The sequence below is a fragment of the Mytilus edulis genome, unplaced genomic scaffold, assembly GCF_963676685.1.
Source record: "Mytilus edulis unplaced genomic scaffold, xbMytEdul2.2 SCAFFOLD_1763, whole genome shotgun sequence".
NCBI classification, from domain to species: Eukaryota; Metazoa; Mollusca; class Bivalvia; order Mytilida; family Mytilidae; genus Mytilus; species Mytilus edulis.
The window spans coordinates 1-21267 of record NW_027268388.1 but is presented as its reverse complement, the minus strand read 5'-3'; the positions used below and the strand labels follow the sequence as shown (position 1 = coordinate 21267).

General features: G+C 32.0%; 1 long non-coding RNA gene across 1 annotated transcript; it reads left to right on the top strand.

Moving 5' to 3' along the window:
• The first annotated feature begins 5756 nt into the window (after nucleotides 1–5756).
• On the top strand, nucleotides 5757–9922 carry LOC139507395 (uncharacterized). Its single transcript, XR_011660673.1, has 3 exons — nucleotides 5757–5890; nucleotides 9200–9283; nucleotides 9839–9922. It is a non-coding gene; the product is annotated as an uncharacterized lncRNA (long non-coding RNA).
• Nucleotides 9923–21267: the final 11345 nt, after the last annotated feature.

Below are 21267 nucleotides of genomic sequence, written 5' to 3'. Positions count from 1 at the left end.
TGAAGACATTCGCTATAGGATTAGGTTTAAATACTGAGAATTTGGACTACCAAGAAACATTACAAAAGGGATGTTGGTAGAATTTTAGACGTTTTCGTATTGTGTCCTATGAATAAATGTTTCATTGTTATCATAGTTATCATTGTCTGATTTTCTAGTTTTTACACAATAAAAAAAGTCATCATACAAAGCGTATATGTCTTTCTTTATCTGCTTAGTTTGTATGGTATAGTGATAACGCACAATAAAGGGTAATTTTCAAAGAATATGCCTTAACATCTTTCAAAACAAAGAGATTAATAGACATATTATGAAGCAAATACACAATGTTAGTCCACTATCGATAATGAAGTGAAAAGAATGTCGCCAGTTAGTCAATGATGCTTTTTTTAACCTGTTGCAAACATATTGGTGCAAACGACAGAAATCGAATAAAAATAATTAAAAACATATGAGACGATCGATCGCATATTACATTTGGAAACTTATTAAATATGTTGATATAGATCACGTGCTTTCAGTAGCTTTTCATTCTGTTGACAGTTATGACTTTTCTTACAATTGAAGCAATTAACTGCAGATATTTGCTGCAAATATAACACAGTATTTTTTCTGTAATGCATAATTCTGGGACACTAATAAAGTCTTGTTTACTAAAATAAAGACGACAAATATGTTACTATTGTTTCAGATTAGGATGAAGGTTGGTACCTCTTAAAACGTGTAAGCCCGTTACATTTGTTTGCATCTGTCCTAAGTCAGGAACCTGATGTTCAGTAGTTGTCGTTTGTTGATGTGGTTCATAAGTCTTTTTCGTTTCTCGTATTCTATATAGATTAGACCGTTGGTTATACCGTTTGAATGGTTTTACACTAGTCATTGTTGGGCCCATTATAGCTTGCTGTTCGGCGTAAGCCAAGGCTCCGGTTTGAAGACCGTACTTTGAGCTATAAAAAGTAAAATCACAAAAATACTGAACTCCAAGGAAAATTCAAAAAGGAAAATGCCCAATCAAATGGCAAATTCAAAAGTTCAACCACATCAAACGAATGGATAACAACTGTCATATTCCTGACTTGGTACAGGCATTTTCTTATGTAAAAAATGGTGGATTAAACCTGGTTTTAAAGCTAGGTAAACCTCTCACTTGTATGACAGTCGCATATAATTCCATTATATTGACAACGATGTGTGAACAAAACAAACAAAAACAATACTAGGCAAAAATGTCACAAATAGGGGTAAAAAGTCTAACCCGGTAGGTCACATTTGTAAAAAGAGAATGGGATTGTAGTTACGACATAAGGAACATATCCGATATCATCTGTGAAACTTATATTCCATAACGGTCAACCAACTCGTGATGGCGATCATAAAATTTACAAAGTGATGATTTCAACTTCACCATTTGGAACTCTTGGTTTAAAAATGAAATTCACAATTGGGAAGCTGAAATCATCTCTTTTGTCGTAAAGTTTTGTTATCAACCGACCATATAATGGTTTACTTTTACAAGTTGTGGCTTGAATTGAGGGTTGTGTTATTGGCACTCATACCACATCTTCTTATATGTAGTCTCTAGAAAACATTCTTAGTTATTCATCTATATATAAACTTTTAACATAACTCTGGCTTTCAAAAATTTATCTTTATGAGTTTTTGATGAATGTAAAACCATGCAAGTGCTTCAGACGCATATAATTGGTAGAGCGTTATTTCAATTTAGATTCTATGTACGTTTAGGCAATACATTATGTACGTATTATCATAACTTTCCTTATGGGAACCAATTGCGTCCCTTTAATTAAAGACCAGTTCCTGCATTGTGATGAATCGCAGTGTACGGCTAAACTCTGAAAGTATGTGTTTCAACTGGATATAATTTGATTATGTGCACATCCGCGGCACGTAAGGATACCAGGTAGAATTATTTTGGGGTTGTTCATTATAAAAAAATAAGCTAGATGGTACTAGCACAGATCTTGAAAACTTTATGACGATTTCAATTGTTTGTTGAGGACAATATTGCATCATTTGCTTGAGTAATTGGTGGTCCTGCTGAAAGTCATTTGGTGATCGGAATATACGATTGTGACCACAGTGTGGCTTAATTTGCATTCCATTATTTTTATTATTTCTGAACAGTAAACTAGAGGCTCTAAAGAGCCTGTGTCGCTCACCTTGGTCTATGTGAATATGAAACAAAGGACGCAGATGGATTCATGACAAAATTGTGTTTTGGTGATGGTGATGTGTTTGTAAATCTTACTTTACTGAACATTCTTGCTGCTTACAATTATCTCTATCTATAATGAACTTGTCCCAGTAGTTTCAGAGGAGAAGATTTTTGTAAAAGAAAACCAAGATTTACGAAAAATGGTTTAAAATTGACTATAAAGGGCAATACCTCCTAAAGGGGTCAAATGACCATTTCAGTCATGTTGACTTATTTGTAAATCTTACTTTGCTGAACATTATTGCTGTTTACAGTTTATCTCTATCTATAATAATATTCAAGATAAATAACCAAAAACAGCAAAATTTCCTTAAAATTACCAATTCAGGGGCAGCAACCCAACAACAGGTTGTCCGATTCATCTGAAAATTTCAGGGCAGATAGATCTTGACCTGATAATCAATTTTACTACATGTCAGATTTGCTCTAAATGCTTGGTTTTTAAGTTATAAGCCAAAAACTGAGTTTTACCCCTATGTTCTATTTTTAACTGTGGCGGCCATCTTGGTTGGTTGGCCGGGTCACGCCACACATTTTTTTAAACTAGATACCCCAATAATGATTGTGGCCAAGTTTGGTTTAATTTGGCCCAGTGGTTTTAGAGGAGAAGATTTTTGTAATAGATTACTAAGATTTACGAAAAATGATTAAAAATTGACTATAAAGGGCAATACCTCCTAAAGGGGTCAACTGACCATTTCAGTCATGTTGACTTATTTGTAAATCTTACTTTGCTGAACATTATTGCTGTTTACAGTTTATCTCTATCTATAATAATATTTAAGATAAATAACCAAAAACAGCAAAATTTCCTTAAAATTACCAATTCAGGGGCAGCAACCCAACAACAGGTTGTCCGATTCATCTGTAAATTTCAGGGCAGATAGATCTTGACCTGATAATCAATTTTACTCCAGTCAGATTTGCTCTAAATATGCTTTGGTTTTTGAGTTATAAGCCAAAAAACTGAATTTTACCCCTATGTTCTATTTTTAGCCATGGCGGCTATCTTGGTTGGTTGGCCGGGTCACGCCACACATTTTTTAAATTAGATACCCTAATTGTGATTGTGGGCCAAGTTTGGTTTAATTTGGCCCAGTAGTTTCAGAGGAGAAGATTTTTGTAAACGATTACTAAGATTTACGAGAAATGGTTAAAAATTGACTATAAAGGGCAATAACTCCTAAAGGGGTCAACTGACCATTCGGTCATGTTGACCTATTTGTAAATCTTACTTTGCTGAACATTATTGCTGTTTACAGTTTATCTCTATCTATATAATATTCAAGATAATAACCAAAAACAGCAAAATTTCCTTAAAATTACCAATTCAGGGGCAGCAACCCAACAACGGGTTGTCCGATTCATCTGAAAATTGCAGGGCAGATTGATCTTGACCTGATAAACAATTTTACCCCCATGTCAGAAATACTCTAAATGCTTTGATTTTTGAGTTATAAGCCAAAAACTGCATTTTACCCCTATGTTCTATTTTTAGCCATGGCGGCTATCTTGGTTGGTTGGTCGGGTCACACCACACATTTTTAAAACTAGAAACCCCAATGATGATTGTGGCCAAGTTTGGTTTAATTTGGCCCAGTAGTTTCAGAGGAGAAGATTTTTTGTAAAAGTTTACGACGACGGACGACGAAGGACGCAGGACGACGACGGACGCCGGACGCAAAGTGATGGGAAAAGCTCACTTGGCCCTTCGGGCCAGGTGAGCTAAAAAAGGGTTTATTGCATATGATGTTATACTTTTGAATAAGAAAATAGGAGGTACATTGTGTATTTTTTGTTTTTGGTAATGTTTGTGTTTTTGTTATTTTTGTGCAGCTTAATATCAAGTATTAGACTAGTATCTTCAAATGACATAAGACAGACTTTCAGACTTTCACACATTATTTTAACAAATATTTCGAGGTCAATTGGTTGTGGCTGAGGTTTTGGAGTCACTGTATATCATTTCCGGAATATAAAATACAATTACAACAACCAAATGTTATTGACTCACCATTAGATTATTGGTTCCTCTCAATCTAACTAACAAACTACTGCAATTTTCATTCTAATGCCACGAATGCCGCTGTTAACGGAAAAGCAAGTTAAGTGTCGCCTCTGCGATTTCGGTTATGCTTTGTGTCTGAGAGAGAAAAAATTGCTTGCTCTTTCTTTTTAATTATTCGTCGCGATCTTTTAATATATACATGTAAGAAACTATGTTTTGTCTTAAAGTAGCAGGAATATCATAAGCAACCTCTATTGGTGCGAATGACCCTTATCGGCTTCCGTAATGGGTTGACATTTGAATAAAAAAGATTAATAATCTCTGTAGTGAACTGTTTTGTATTTTCGGCAGTCATCGATGGACTGTTTTTAATTCGGAAATGCCTCCTACAGATCTAGATTTATAGAAACATTCTTTTAAAACAAATTTCAGAGAATCACAGACAGTTTGATTAATACAAAAAGTCTGCGAAACATATACAAAGAAAACCAAAGATTAGAAGCAACAACAAAAATGTACAAAAACGGGTGAATTCATGAAAGTTTTACACTTTTTCAACATGAAATGTGGGGGATCATAACCGATGGTATAGCATTATATAATAGCATGAAGGACAGATCGATGCTATTCAAGCACAATCTTAGAATCCGTGTTCAGTAAATGTTAAAAAAGGAAAGACCATTTAACTTACTTCCAGGGTTTTTTTTTCTAAAAAATAATTCTGATCCCCTATTTATAGTGTTAAACATCAAAAAAAAAATTATTCGCATCAAAAACAAAATAAATGTGTTTGTGCTTTCGCGGGAAAAAAAATCTGACTAACTTTTGACTAAGGGAAAAAACAGACCCCAACCAACCCCCTCCTTGAAGTTAAATGGTTGCTCCCTAAAGCGCTTTAATAATAAATATATACACGTGTTATAGCTACTTAACATAGTAAAAAGTCATAATACAAATTATAGTGCGTATAAACACAATTGTATACATAACACTTTATGCTCTTCAACTTCGTACTTTATTTGGCCTTTTTAACTATTTTTGATTCGAGCGTCACTGATGAGTCTTTTGTAGACGAAACGCGCGTCTGGCGTATATACTAAATTTAGTCCTGGTATCTATGATGAGTTTATTTATAGCTACAACTAATGAAATAATTTAACACTACACATTATTTTACTGAGGGGAAGACCATTTGATTTTCTGTGGGAGGGGGAGTATGAATCCTTACTTCTCGTTATGTTGCCCCTTTTTAAAACTTTTGTACGAAATTTTTTCCTAGATATTGTTGGAAGAATTATCATTTTCATTCTGTTTAAGACATTTTAAGTTCTTAACAGCATAGGAATTTCATTTTAAAAATCTCCCATTCCCTCGAAAATTAAATGGTGCTCCCCCTTTTTAAAAACATTTTTTTGCAAAACGGAATATCTTGAAGACGTTTTCATTGCCAAGACATGGTCTTCCAACGTGATCAATCGCGTTCTAAATGTAGCTAATTCAAAATAAAATTTGTCAACATTGACCCCGGAACTCTTTCTTATCTGTCTATAAAGTTTATGCAATCTAAAGTAAGTAGGATAAGCCACGTTTGAACAACTAAGTAGATACCAAAATGGAGATCTTTAGATCCGTCCTAATTATTTTTGGTAAGTATATTTCTGTAATTATTTTTTTTCTAAAAATGCTGCTTTTCTTGCAAAACTGATAGGACTTCACTCGCCGAACAACACTTTCTTAATTCTTTACATAAAGACAAAATAACAGCTGGTTCTTTGGTATTTATGATTCACGAACTTCCATGTACGGCAGTTGACGTCATACTAAAGACTGGAGTTTGCAGTCAGTAGATAGGTACATGTAAGAAGATGTGGTAAAACAAACGGTTTCTACACTAGTATTTTGTGGGGCCCTTTATACATATAGCTTGCTGTTCGGTGTGGGCCAAGGCCCCGTGTTGAAGACCGTACTTTGACCTATAATGGTTTACTTTTATAAATTGTGACTTGGATTGAAATTTGGCTCATTGGCACTCATACCACATCTTTTTATATCCCGTATGGATCACAGTTCGGTCTTCAACACAGATCCTTGGCTTACACTGAACATAAAGCTATAATTGGTCCTCAATTACTAGTGTAAAATCATTCAAAAAACGGTTAATCTATTATAAAAAGCGAGAGAAATGACAAACCCTTATGAACCACATCAACAAACGACAACCACTGAACATTAGGTTCCTGACTTCGAACACTTACAAACAAACGCAGCGGATTAAAACGTTTCAATTGGTACCAACGTTCACCTTTACCTGGTACAATAGTGTAACATCACAAACATAGAAAGACACACTATAAAATATAAATTGATATGGCTTAACTCAATCAAAAGACATATTAACAAAAACAAGTGAACGTACACTAAACGAATACATTTAATCTATGGCACATTGTAAATACAAAATTTAAAAAAAAAGTGGTGAGATGGATAATAAAGGAATGGTGACATTAAATCCCGTGCTTCGTGTAGAGAGTGACACGCCTTCTGCACGTCAAATCATTACGGACTTCGTAGGCGGAAAGCTGGTGAAAGGCAAAATTCTAGAAGCCATTACCCATTATTCATTCATTTTAAATGGCAGCCGAAATTTCTGCTCTTCATCTCAGTAACATAGCATAAACCAGTTTAGGGTCAATGATCGATGTAATTTATCAGACTGTAGAAACTTTATTTTACTGAATGAATAATTCCAGATTTGTTTCCATATTTTACAATTTGTTGTCATGTTAAAAGTTTCACTTTAAAAAAAACATATGCAATTATGATTATTTTATTTTCTTCAATGTATAATTGATTGAACAGAATGATAGAACAATGACACACTTTAATCAATATGTCGAAATTGGTATATTTAACAACAAAAGCGCAATTTCACACAATTATTGTTGTAATATTTTTTGTTTAAAAACACTTAAAAAAGTATGTTAAAATGTAGGACTAGCTGTTTTACAAGATGTCTATACGTTATAAACTTTACACGATCTAGACCCTGCTTAAAGACGACAATATCTTACAAAACGCAGTCTTATCTATATAAGTGTACGTAAATTAAAATTGTCTGGTTTTCAATGATATCAATTTTTATGGAACAAATATAGGTCATAAATTGGAACATCTTTATCCATTTCTATTAAAACGAAATCAAAATGATTATAACTGTAAACTGACTCATGAAGCACCGCCAACTTTTTTCATGATACATTGATGAGTGCTTTACTGAAACTAGTTCATGAAGTAAATATTCAGAAATGTAACTTTGATTTTAAAAAAATGTGAGCCGTCTTTAAATTATGAATTTTACTTATTGTTTTAATTCCTCGAGTTAACTGATACCACAGACTAACTTTCTTTTTCTATACATGTTCCTTTGTATATTTTTTTTAATTATTCGACGGATTGAACCCCCCCCCCCCCCCCCCCCCCCCCCGCCCCTTTATTCTTTAACATACACATGTGCCTGTCACATGACAGAACCTCGTAATTGGTGGTATGGAGTAATAAGTTTATACTGTTATCCATTAATTAAAGGATATTGTTTGTTTGAAGATGAACCTTTTTTTATAATACTAGAACACACCCGTGATATCGCGGGTCCGTGACTGAATTAAAGTATATAACTATGCGCAAGCCTTATTTTAGTATTAGTATTAAAGTCATGCCGATTATAAGATACACAGTTTTCTCTGCTTTCAAATCTTTCTGTTTGAACCCGTCGAACTGGAACTTATCAATTATTGATAATATTAATTATTTGGAAAACAAAAGGTCCTGGAATTGAGTAATTTTTAATCAACTGCATTGTCCTATATTAGTTATAAATAAAGTTGAATTCTTTGATTGGCTGTTTTACGTCATGCCCGCTAACAAATTGAAAACTGTACCAATACGGCTTATTTCAGTCCAGATTTTTAGTATTCGTATTGTTATCTTAGAAAGTCTAACTGATTAAAATACTACAATAGGTAACAATTTGACAATTAAGTAGTGTCAACCCTGTGATTATGACCCGTGTAATACTATATAGCATATTAATCCTGAATACACCGTTTGGTGGTGCGCCTGTCAGATGCGGAACGTACAGATAAGGTTATCGGTAAAAGGTGAATATACTATTGGTATCGGTATCGGACTCGACCCGGAACTTCTTAATTATTGGCAATATTAATTACGTGGAAAACAAAAGGTCCTGGAGTGGTGTAATTTTTAATCTACACCTTTGTACTTTATTAGTTACATATAAAGTTGAATTCTTTGATTCGTCGTTTTTACGTGATGACGACTGACAAATTGGACCTCGTAATTTTAGTCTTATAGATGCTTTAAAGTCCATCCCAAAGTAAGACATGTGACATGGACACTCACTATTGGGCATGACCTTATGTTGCTTTCATGATTTTGATTTCTTGTATTTCTGAATTGCTGTTTCATTGGCGTATATATATGTATAGTTAAAGAAATGTGACAAGATAAAATTAACGAAAATGAAATATAACACTTACACAAACTCACAAGGTCCATCAAACAAAATATTATTTGAAAATGTGGACTGACAAAATTTAACGTAGTATTTATAAGATTAATTGGTTTACTGATATGGAAAGACATAACTTATATAACTAAGAATATTTGGTATGATTGCCAATGCGACAACTCTCCACACGAGACAAAATGATACAAATATAGTAAATGAAATAGAACAAGAAGACAGACACAATTTTGTGATTTTATTTCAAGTTTTCAATCACTTTCGTTGATTTACATATTGCTATAATGAAACATGTTGTGTTTTCCTTCACAATACCAAACAATGTGTTATCAAATACTAGTATAAAGCATGCCTTAGTACTATAAATATAATAATTTATATGCTGTGTTATGTTATGTTTGTTTCTAAACAGGTTTGACATGTGTTCTGGCGGTCATACCAGAACCAGAAAATTATACAAAAGAAAAGGCCAAAGAGAGAGCAGAAAGGGCAGCAAGTATGTATGAGCTTATTATTTGTAAAAAGAAATACTTTAAATTAAACTATGAAATATGAAAATGAAAGCGTAAATATGTACCTGTATAATTGATTTTGTTGGATTTCTACCGAGAAAAAACCGTCACATGTAGAAAGACATTAACATTATAAGTTGCTAACAAAAACCCTCTTATTTGGTTGAATCCAATTGAACCTAGATTATTTTAAAACAACCAAACGAAATACGGCATTGTGTGTAATAATCCAGCATCTCTCTGCTGTGGATTCATGGGGATCCCATTGGACCCGCACCCCTTTTGTGGAAAAAGAATTTTGATAATGTAGAGAATCACTGAAGCATGCCTGGAGCGGGACCGTCTTAGTCAGTACCCTTCCCATCCCCTTTATGATAATTTCTTAAGATCAAGGTTATATATATGTATATTTACCTGAGTGTATACTAGCATTTGCATAATGTCAATGTTTTTTTCCTTGTGCAGTAAGATATGGATAGCATGATAAAGAAGCATAATATAAAAAAATTGTAGCTGAAAATATTTTTTTTTATTTTTAGCGATTGGTCCAACATGTTATAACTGTCAGAGTATATCTGATCCTATGCAATGTTCATCAACAAAACAATGTGCAATAGACGAGGTAAGTAAATGTAGACTTCATTAAGAACAGAAATAGTAGCGCTGTTCATTTGTTTTTTTGTGTTTTTTTGTTGTCCAAGTACTGATTTTGTGTTATTGATGTCATATTCAACTACTTCTATGTAGTCCTATGTAACGAATTAGAATACAATTTTTTCTTAAGGTTAATCTGTCACGGAATATAAATTCCTTCATAATATAAGTTCCAAAAGGTAAATATATTCTGGAATATTGTTTCCACAGGAATAAATATTACAGTATATGTTCCTAACGGAATAAATGGTATAGAATATTTGTTCCAACAGGAATAGATATTATGACAATATTTATAACAAAGTTTTCATTGGAACTTCTGTTAGGCAGAACAAATATACGTTGACATATCATGCTTATGTTTGAAATGCATTTTAAAAATACCAAGTACTTCAAGCATTGAGTAAGTTTATTATTATTGTTTTTGTTTATACACATTTTAAAGCCCAATATATTCTAATAATAGATTGTTCAAAGACTATTCTCTAACAGGAGCACATTCAGTCTTTCTGAAATAAAAAAAAAATAATCTAGTTAAATGTAATTGCACATACATTTATAATTGATAATCCAGTTCATATATTTTAATGCATTAAAGTAAATGGTTCGTTTTAGAAATCCAACTTCCGTCCATGTGAAATATGTTGAGCTGTAAAAAGACGTCTTGACAAATCAGAAAGCAGTCATATTTGTAAAACAACATGTTTCTGGTTGTTCAATTTGTAAATGCCTTTGACTTCTTTATCTCTCGGTTAAATTTTTCCTGATTCTCTTGCCTTAAGCAGAACCTCGGAGTAAGAACAGAAAGACTAAATTTTGGCACTTGAAATGACACTTATTAAAATAATATGTACACGCTCTATAAACGACACTTTGCCACTGCAAGTTAGAGATTTTTAAGAATTCATAACAGATAAATGAACAAACAAGAATGTGTCCATATTACACGGATGCCCCACTCGCACTATAATTTTCCATGTTCAGTGGACCGTGAAATTGGGGTCAAAACTTTTATGTGGAATTAAAAGTAGAAAGATCTGATCATAGGGAACATGTGTACTAAGTTTCAAGTTGATGTGACTTTAACTTCATCAAAAACTACTTTGACCAAAAACTTTAACCTGAACTTCGCACTATCATTTTCTATGGTCAGTGGACCATGAAATTGGGGTAAAAACTATAATTTGGCATTAACATTAGAAAGATCATATCATGGGGAACATGTGTAATAAGTTGCAAGCTGATTGGACTTGAACTTCATCAAAAACTACCTTGACCAAAACTTTAACCTGAACTGGGACGAACGAACGGACGAACGAACGAACGGACGAACGAACGGAGGCACAGACCAGAAAACATAATGCCCCTCTACTATCGTAGGTGGGGCATAAAAATCATCTGACAATCAAAACTTACGATTTGAGCCTTTTGAAAACGAAGAGAATAAGCACAAACATCAGAATGAATGCAAGGACAATGCCAAAAGCGATGCAAATTATCCTCCATGGTGACTCTGTAAAGATGATATAAAAAAAAACTATATTTATTTTGGGTATATATATTTGGCATCAACTCGAGGTAAAGAAATACATCTATAATTTCAACGTGCTCTAAAGAACATTACTTTTCTGATTGTCATTAATCAGCGTTTGTTAGGTTTTCGTACAAATTTAGTTTACATCTTCAAGAGAGTATATAAAACCGTGCATTAAAAGATAACTTTTATTATTTACGACAAAAATAATCAGATGAAAGATATTATCTATCAATTACTGTATATAAAATTGAGTATGGAAATGGGGAATGTGTTAAAGAGACAACAACCTGACCACAGAAAAAACAACAGCAGAAGGTCACCAACAGGTCTTCAATGTAGCGAGAAATTCCCGCACCCGACGGCGTCCTTCAGCTTGCCCCTAAACAAATATATACTAGTTCAGTGATAATGAACGCCATACTAATTTCCAAATTGTACACAAGAACCTAAAATTAAAATAATACAAGACTAACAAAGGCCAGAGGCTCCTGACTTGGGACAGGCGCAAAAATGCGGTGGGGTTCAACATGTTTATGAGATCTCAACCCTCCCCCTATACCTCTAGCCAATGTAGAAAAGTAAACGCATAACTATACGCACATTTAAAATTCAGTTCAAGAGAAGTCTGAGTCTGATGTCAGAAGATGTAACTTCTATCTGACACATTATAATGTATGCATGGTGACCAATTCTTGCTTACCTCTCTGATGGACAGCAGTCTCATTGAAAATCGTTCAAAATTTTATTATTATTCTTATATTGAATATACTCCATACAACATGTTTAGGCTATCACATATGGAATGAGATCTTAAAATGTATTAAAACGCAGTTTTAAATCACACTTATTCATGAAAGGTTTTTTTTAATCAAAACTGCGCTTCATATCAAATGATTTGATGTTTTTTGTACCATCAATGCAATAACTAAATAAAGCATTACGATTGAATATTTTTCACTTGGTGTGTTTTTTTACTAAATATCAGACTTTGTTTATCGTTATGAATACATAAGTGCCATGAAATTAAAATATTTTATTAACCTATACAATAAGATGTTGGGAGGAGGAAGATTGATCTTGTATTTAATACAACAAAATAATTGAAAGCATGATTCAAAAGGGCTTAAATAGAACGCTCGACATTGTCTTCTTAAACTAATCAGGAATAAACTTATTAATAACAACACATCTTACTTGTTTGAACAGTTCTGAAGAGCCCTGGTCGATTAAGTGTAGTATTTTGATGTAGTCATAGTGTTGAGATACTTGATGGTCGGTATTGTATTTGGAGTTTGTCGTCTTGTAGAGGAACCGGCTGCACTTGTTGAACCCAGTATTGTCGTTACCAGGTTTGCTGATTTGGTCATGGGCGTTGTATAAGTCATAACTGTTGTCGCTTTTGTTTTTTTTATGGAAAACATAGATTTTGTAGCAATCACAGGGGTTGCTCTCGTTGATGCTTTTAAAAACATTTAAGAGTATAAATCATTGCACAAATGGGACTGAACGAAAAGAAAATTAAACTACTGCACACTAACAATTTCTCTCTTTGGAAAATATAATGTAAACAAACAACACAGCAGTAAATCACATTAAAGATTTTTTTTTAAACTTCGTTCCTTCTTTTATGTTTTACCCGAGAAGGGATGTCATCTTCAGAATAGTTCAGAATGGAGATTAAAACATAATAAATATACGTGTAGAAAGTTTTATGTTAAACTTGTAAAAAACTTATCGCAACCCATGTAAGCATTTAAACTTCTAAGGCTTCAATACGATGCTGTTATTTGTTCAAAGTCCTAATCTAAAGAATGACAAATGATATATTAAAACCTGGTAGAACTTATGATAATAATACATACGACCTCTATACTGACATCTGTCGCCATGATACGACGCTGTACAGTAACATGTTTTGTTAGATCCAACCATGCTGCAAACTCCTCCATTCTCACAGAATATACCCGATGGACATGCATCTACAATTTATAAAGTACTTAAGTTTGTCCCGAATTTTATAGAATTAAATTAAATGACATAATAATACTCTTTTATCTAAATTGCTATACTATAAGAAGCGCCCAACATTTCCTTCCATACTGGACTGTACAGTTAACTTTTAAATTATAGAACCTTTATATGTTATGATTTGCTTATTAATATTAGTCACAAAGAAAGCAACAAAACATTTTCTGATGCCCACAAATGGTAATTAACGCTAGAAAACTTGCCCCTAGTACATTGCAAGACAAAACAATTATATAATTACAATTGGTCAATATCTTACCACAACAGTTACCAAAATATCCCTTGTAACATTTACATTTCCCTGACCAAGGACACCATTCACACAACGTGGTGCACTACAAAGTTCCCTTAATATTAAGTCTGCATCTGTTATATTACAGACTTTGAACATTCGAGTTTGCTCATATTTCCACAACACCGCAAAGTGTATCGCTTTCTGGACACGTTGCAATCATGTTCAAAACATTTCGTCCACGGCATTTCAACTGTGGTTTCACAAATATTGATTCCACGTCCACATTCATTCAAAGTTTCGGAAAGGTTAATAAAATTTATAAAAATAAATAATAAACAAATTTTGGATATAAAAATAAACATGTTTCTCCTACAATTGATATCGAATAACTTGCTATTCATATACAATAAACAATTCTTATACTGATTTTCTATAAACTTTTAAAGGGTCAGTGTATGTTTGCATTAGAGTAGAACGAGAGATTAATAGTCAATTCTGTTTCATAGTTTATGTGCATTTTTTCTAATTTCTTGTGTTTACTTTTTTCATATGATAACAAAGTCGCTAATAAATAAGTCTAACATTGACACATTGTTCAGATAATGTCAAGAAGTAATTTATATATATGTTCACTTTTTCACTTATTTGACACTATTTTAAGGAATCAATATATGTTTTTAGTTGCAATATGCTTCCTAAGATTTGGTTTGTTAGGCTCAAAATAAACTTATCAGAGGTACCAGGATTAAATTTTTTATTTACGCGAGACGCGCTTATCGTCTACAAAAGACTCATCAGTGACGCTCGAATTCCAAAAAGTTAAAAAGGCCAAATAAAGTACGAGGTCGTCTGAATATACCATACACTTACAATAAATAAGGAACCATCGTTCTCTTATGACACATACAAGGAGGGGGGTCACGAGAGAGAGAATGAGAGAAAGATTTGTAAATCATTATACGTTATGGTCGACAAACTTTGTATTATTTTGTTTTATTTTTAAACTTTAGTTTCGTGATTTCTTTTGGAACCCAGTTTTTTCACTCACACGCACCCTTTTTTTAAAACTTATCCAGCATATGGTTGTTCTTTTTAACTCAACGTATACCATTTGCAAGCAAAGAAACGAGTTATAAAACATTAGTTACTTACTCTCATGGAGGAGTTTGGTTATACATTATAACATGAATTATCTTAATAATAAATACAAAATTATAAATAAAGGCAACAGTAGTATACCGCTGTTCAAAACTCGTAAATCGATTGAACAAAAATCGGGGTAACAAACTAAAACTGAGGAAAACGCATTAAATATAAGAGAAGACCAACGACACAAGATTAAAATGTAACACACACAGAAACGGACTAAGCATTAGACAAAATGCGATGAGAATAACAAATATAACATCAAAACCTAATACCTGAATTTGGGATAGAAAAGTACCGTGACACGGTATATAAATCAGACTAACGAGGAGAATATTTCTCATTTTGTGTGTACTTATTGTGACTTAATACTCTAGTTATTAAGGTAACAGTGCTTTAAAATTAAAAACATATTTAATTTCATTTTATATTGTAACATTTTAGATTAGATATGTTCATATGTTTTATATTTTCATTATTTCTGACTTTTATTGTTAGGTTTGGATGTTCCAAAATTTCTTTTAGACATAAATTCGGTGACAAAAACAGAATTTGACAAAATCAGTCTTTACTACCATGATCTAGTTCTCTTAATCATAATGAAGTTTAATAAAAATCTATTGTCATTAACTATCTTTTAATTTGTAACATTACAAAACCGGGGAACTAATCAATTCATTAATAAAATGAGAAAACACGAACACAACTTTCTGCTGGAATACCTAATGAGGTCTGCACACTTTATATTACTATAAATGATAGTTTTTACAAAATTAATTACAAATTGATGTTGGAATTATAGTTCGTGATATATATGCAATGATTTGCTTAAATAATTAAAAACTATGATTTCATAGTTACCTACAGTGTAATAGATTTTAGAAAAGGGAGCCTAAAGATACCAGAGAACATTCAAAAGTGTATGTTCGTCAAAACGATTATCTACAATCTTTTGATTGGTCAATATCTTACCACAACAGTTACCAAAATATCCCTTGCTGCATTTACATTTTCCTGAATCAAGGAAACCATTCACACATCGTCGGGCGCAAGGTTCTCTAATTATTAAGTCTTCGTCTGTTATATTACAGAATTTGTAGCATTCTAGTTTGTGCATAATTCCACAACACTTCAAGGTGTAGCGACTTCTATACGTATTACAATCATGTTCAAAACATTTCGTCCATGGCATTTTAATTGTGGTTTCGCAAAGATTGATTCCACTTCCACATTCGTTCAAAGTTTTAGAAAAATTGATAAAATTTATAAAAATTAATGATAAATACATTTTTGAAGGAGAAACACACATGTTTCTCTTTCCATCGATATCGAATATCTAGGTATACATATACGGTACATATATGTGTTATACTTTATTTCTTATCAACCCTTAAAAGGTGCGGGTCAATGTATGTTTGCTTTAGAGCAGAGTAAGAGATTAAAAGTCTATACTGTTTCTTGACCTATGTGCATCATTTTACTTTACCTTCATTCATTTTTTTTGTTAGATTTCAAAGTATCTTATAAATATCTCCAACATTGACACATTGTTAAGATAATGTCAACAGGACAATTGTTTTGTTTCTCCTTTTGCATTCAATTTATACTTTTTTTTACGGAAACCAATATGTGTGTTTAGCTGCAATATGTAATATTAGACAAGTTATAAAATAAACGTTACCCCAAAACAGTACTCTCTGGATAAATCATATTGACCGTAACTTTCGGATTTCTTTTTGTTTACTTTTATTTAATTTTAAAATAATTGTGTCTTATTTATATAACCCTACATGAAGGGTTTTAGTTTTTACCTTGTGACAAAATCACCAATTAGTATTAAATTGTAGTCGTTGACTATATATTATGATACGCAAATTTTATAGAGTTTAAGATCGTAAATATATTTCTTTCGATTAACCCATGATGTCAATATACTTTAGAAACGTTTGATTTTGTCCACGGAATTATTTTCGTACACTATTTTGATTCCCTAACATCTTACCACAACAGTTAACAGTATATCCGTGGTAGCATTTACATTTTCCAGATTCAAGTAAACCATTAACACATCTTGGTACGCAAAGTTCTCTTATTATCAGGTCTTCATCTGTTATATTACAGGTTTTGTAACATTCAGTTTTGAGAACATTTGGACAGCAAGGCAAAGTGTATCGACTTCGTGATCCTTCACAACTATTTTCAAAACATTTCGTCCAGGGCAATTTATATGTTATGTCACACAGATTGATTTCACTTCCACATTCATTTAGAGTAAAAGAAGTATTAATCAAATTTATAGCAATGAATGCTATTTTCAAAATACTCATATTTCTCTTAAAATCTGGTTATGATATAAGTTGTTGTATCTCTTTTTTTTTTATCAGCACTTATATTTTAAAGGGCAATCGGCATTTGCACTTCAACTGAACGAGTGAATGAAATCTATAAAATTTCGTAATTTATGTGTTATTCTTATTCCTCAATATCTCTTAGCTAGCTATTTTATTTATTTCAACTTTTGTCCTGATTCGATACATAGGAAACACATATATGTGCTTACATGATACATGTACATGATGCTACCTTAGATTTGTTGAAAGATTACCGTTACAATACAAAAGATAACTCTTGACATGTATCATAAAGTGACCGTCGATTTGGATTTGTTTCCATCGTGAAGCTTTCTGGCTTTCTTATGAATTTTGTATTTCTTGAAGGAAATGGAGTGAGAAAGAGAGAGGGAAAAATAGAGATAGTGGGAGTTTCGTAAATCAAAATGCAGTGTGAATGACAATATTCAGATACTAACATTTCGTCCTTTATGAATAAACTAATATTAGAACCACCAATTTGTTTCATTGTCAACTATAAAACAAAAATATTCCAGACAAAATATAGGGTTAATATTCGTTTGCATTGGAAAATATCGGCGAGAGATTAAATGTCTAATGAATTTGATAATTTATATGGAATAGTGTAACCCTCGCGCGTGTTCCTTCTTTCATAAGATTACAATATTACTAATAAATAGTTCTAACATTGTCACATTGTTAGGACAAGGTCAAGAGGATATTTTATTTATTTTCACTTTTACTCTTATTCGACACGATTTAAAGGAGAACAATGTATGTGTTAACCAATATATAACCTTAAATTTGTTAAAAGATTAATTGTAACATTAAAAAGATTACTTTATCAATTTATTATACAGTGATTGAAGATTGGGGACTTTTTTCTATTATGAAACTTCCTGATGTTCTTAGGGTTTTGGTATTCATTGGCCTGGATACAGATAGAGGAAGCTTTGAATATTATAATACATTATGGGCGACAAAATTCTTATCATAATTCGTTTATAAGAACGTAGTAAAACTTTAAACGTTTTATAACTGATGTTAAAATATACACAATCCAATTCCTCTAGAACACAAAGGGAGAAGGATACAACTAATGTCAATAACAATGGTGTCCTCTCTATGAGGTTTCGGATTAAACATTTAAAAAGTTGCATTAAATGAAACATTTACCATGTTTACCTACTCATATTAAATAGCAATATTAAAAGTCTAAATAATACATCAAGTCTTTTAAGTTATAATATTAAAAATAAAGACGCGAGTTTTCAAATTTCATTCAAAGAGCTAAGACAAAACTGTTAATGGACTTTTAATTCGATATACTATCAATTGACTCTGTCGACATAATGTCAGTTTGTAAATCCACTACATTTGAATAGCTTGTATTCACACCATGTAGTAGAAAAATTGTTTCAAATCCCAATAAATCATTTCAGTTATTCAATTTACTTCCTTAACTTCCTTAAGGTAGCACAATACAAAGATTTTTTCACCCCCAATCAGACAACTATAACCTGATGTAAATTCGTCATTTCAAGTTTGAATTTTATAAATGAGGTACCAAAAGAAAGAAGAAAGATTAATCTTTCAAATGGTGATAATTTCATTATGACATAATTATTATGTAATTAGTTGCTATATCGTGATGTCCACACTTGAATGAAATTAACTTGAGTGTTATGTATAGCATCCCAAAATATTTTATAGATTCTTGTATAAAGGGCACCCATCTAGGAGCTAATTTCATTTAAAACTACATTCTTATGACAAAAACGAATGTATCACAATTGAATAAATAAGAATTGTCCTACCTGTACCCCATTAACCATAAATCAATTAGGAATTGACCAGTAAGAAAGCATTCCATTTCAGCAATTCTAAATATATAAAGAAAATGCACACCCTATGCAACAAAAATCAGATCTAGCGGGAGATGTTATATTATTAGTGACTTTGCTGGAAGTCAGTTGCTACAGATATGTTCAAAACTTCGCCCACCATGAAAAACCTTTACTATAAATGATCTCAGAAGTTTAATTACACATTGTATTTACTTTCTTCAATATGGATTTAATTCATTTAGTATATAAACTAATATGTTTTGATTTTTGCATTGTTACAAAAAGTAAGTTATGCATGTGTACACAAAATGATCAGTTAGTCAGTCTAGAGGATCCATATGGGAGATTTCTAAAAATGTAATTGTATACAATGCCAATATGGTGTTTTACACAAAGAACATTTTTTTCATTTTTGCAGTTTGATAATGAAATATTCAATTTGTATTTTCTTTTAAAAAGAATTCATATTTCAACATTCTCCTTAAAAAATTCTAGTATAAACGTCAGACACATGAATTGTTGTACAATTATATTTGTTTAATATCTGTACATTTATATTTTGATTCCCTCTATATCTCCAAATAGTTGGGTTTTTTTCTCCTGGCAGCTCCAATAAAGAAATGTATTTTTATTTGGAATTCAATAACTTCATTTTTCCATAAATTCTTAAAGCACCTCTTTTTCATAACTGTTATTTTTATTGCTGGTCAGTGGTCATAAAGCTTTCAAATGATTCTATTGATTAACCACAAAGTACTGCCCACATGTTTTTATCTTGTATCAGTCAGACACGTGCATTTGTTTATAAAACTAATTATCATCAAAACTCATTAACAGTGCAAGATTTGTAAATATCTTTTTCTTCTGTGGTTTTGGAATATTAAGAAGTAATAAAAACAGCTGAAAATGAAATTTTGATAAAATTTAGTTGCTTTTGTATTGTCCTACCTTAAATGCGCAATAATGAAGGTTTTAACATAGTGACATCATCAACAAATTGTTAAATTGCAGTCGGCGACTTTATATGTTCACATTTGTCAGTATCTAAGATGATAAAATAATGTTTTCCATTGACCCATAATGCCAATAGACTTTTGAAACGTTTACTTTTTGTAAAAACAATTATTTTCGTAAAATATTTAGATTGGTCAATATCTTACCACAACAGTTACCAAAATATCCATAATTGCATTTACATTTTCCGGAATAAATGAAACCATTAACACATCGTGGTGCGCATGGGTCTTTAATTATCACGTCCGCAACCGTCATTTTACAGATTTTGTAGCATTCTGCTTTGTGCATATTTCCACAACACCGCAAAATGTATCTCTTTCTAAAGGAATCACAGCTCTGCTCACGACATTTCGTCCATGGCAATTTAAGTGTGGTTTCACAAAGATTTTGTCGCTTCCACAATTATCTAAACTCTATGAAGTATGAATAAAAATTATCAAATTCAAAGATAATTCGAAAATGATAGAAATCATATTTTTCTCTCGGCATTGATAAACAAAATCTTGTTCTTTATTACAATTTTTAATCTTATACCAGAAAAATATACAAGGAAAATACGTTTGCACTAGAAAAGAGCGATAGATTAAATATCTTTTGCATTCGAAATTTATGAGCAAGATTGTTATTTTTGCATGTGTACCTTCTTTCATTAGACATCAAAATTGCTAATAAATAGTTCTAACATTGGCACATTGGTAAGATAATGTCAAGAGGACATTTTATTTATTTTCACTTTTGCTCTAATTTGATACTTTATGTTAAATTAAGGAAACATACTTATGTGTTTAGCTGCAATATATAACCTAATGCTTGTCAAAAGATTAATCGTAGCATAAATAAGATTACACTCTGAATATATATTATACTGTGATAGAAAGGTGAGGACTTTTTGTCCTAAAACTTCCTGGTTATCGTAGGGGTTTTGATTTAATGAATAAGAGGGAGAGCGTTGAAGATTTGTATTCAATGTTGACATTTGCTCTTATTTGATAAGCGTTACCATAAAAAGATTACACTTTAGATAAATCTAACTATGACAGTGGTTTTTTTTTATAATGAAACATCCTGATTTTCTTTGCTTTTATTGTCGAAAGAAGTGCTGTTACTTCAAAATACCTAATTTTTTAAAAAGTTTTACAAATCAAATACGTCA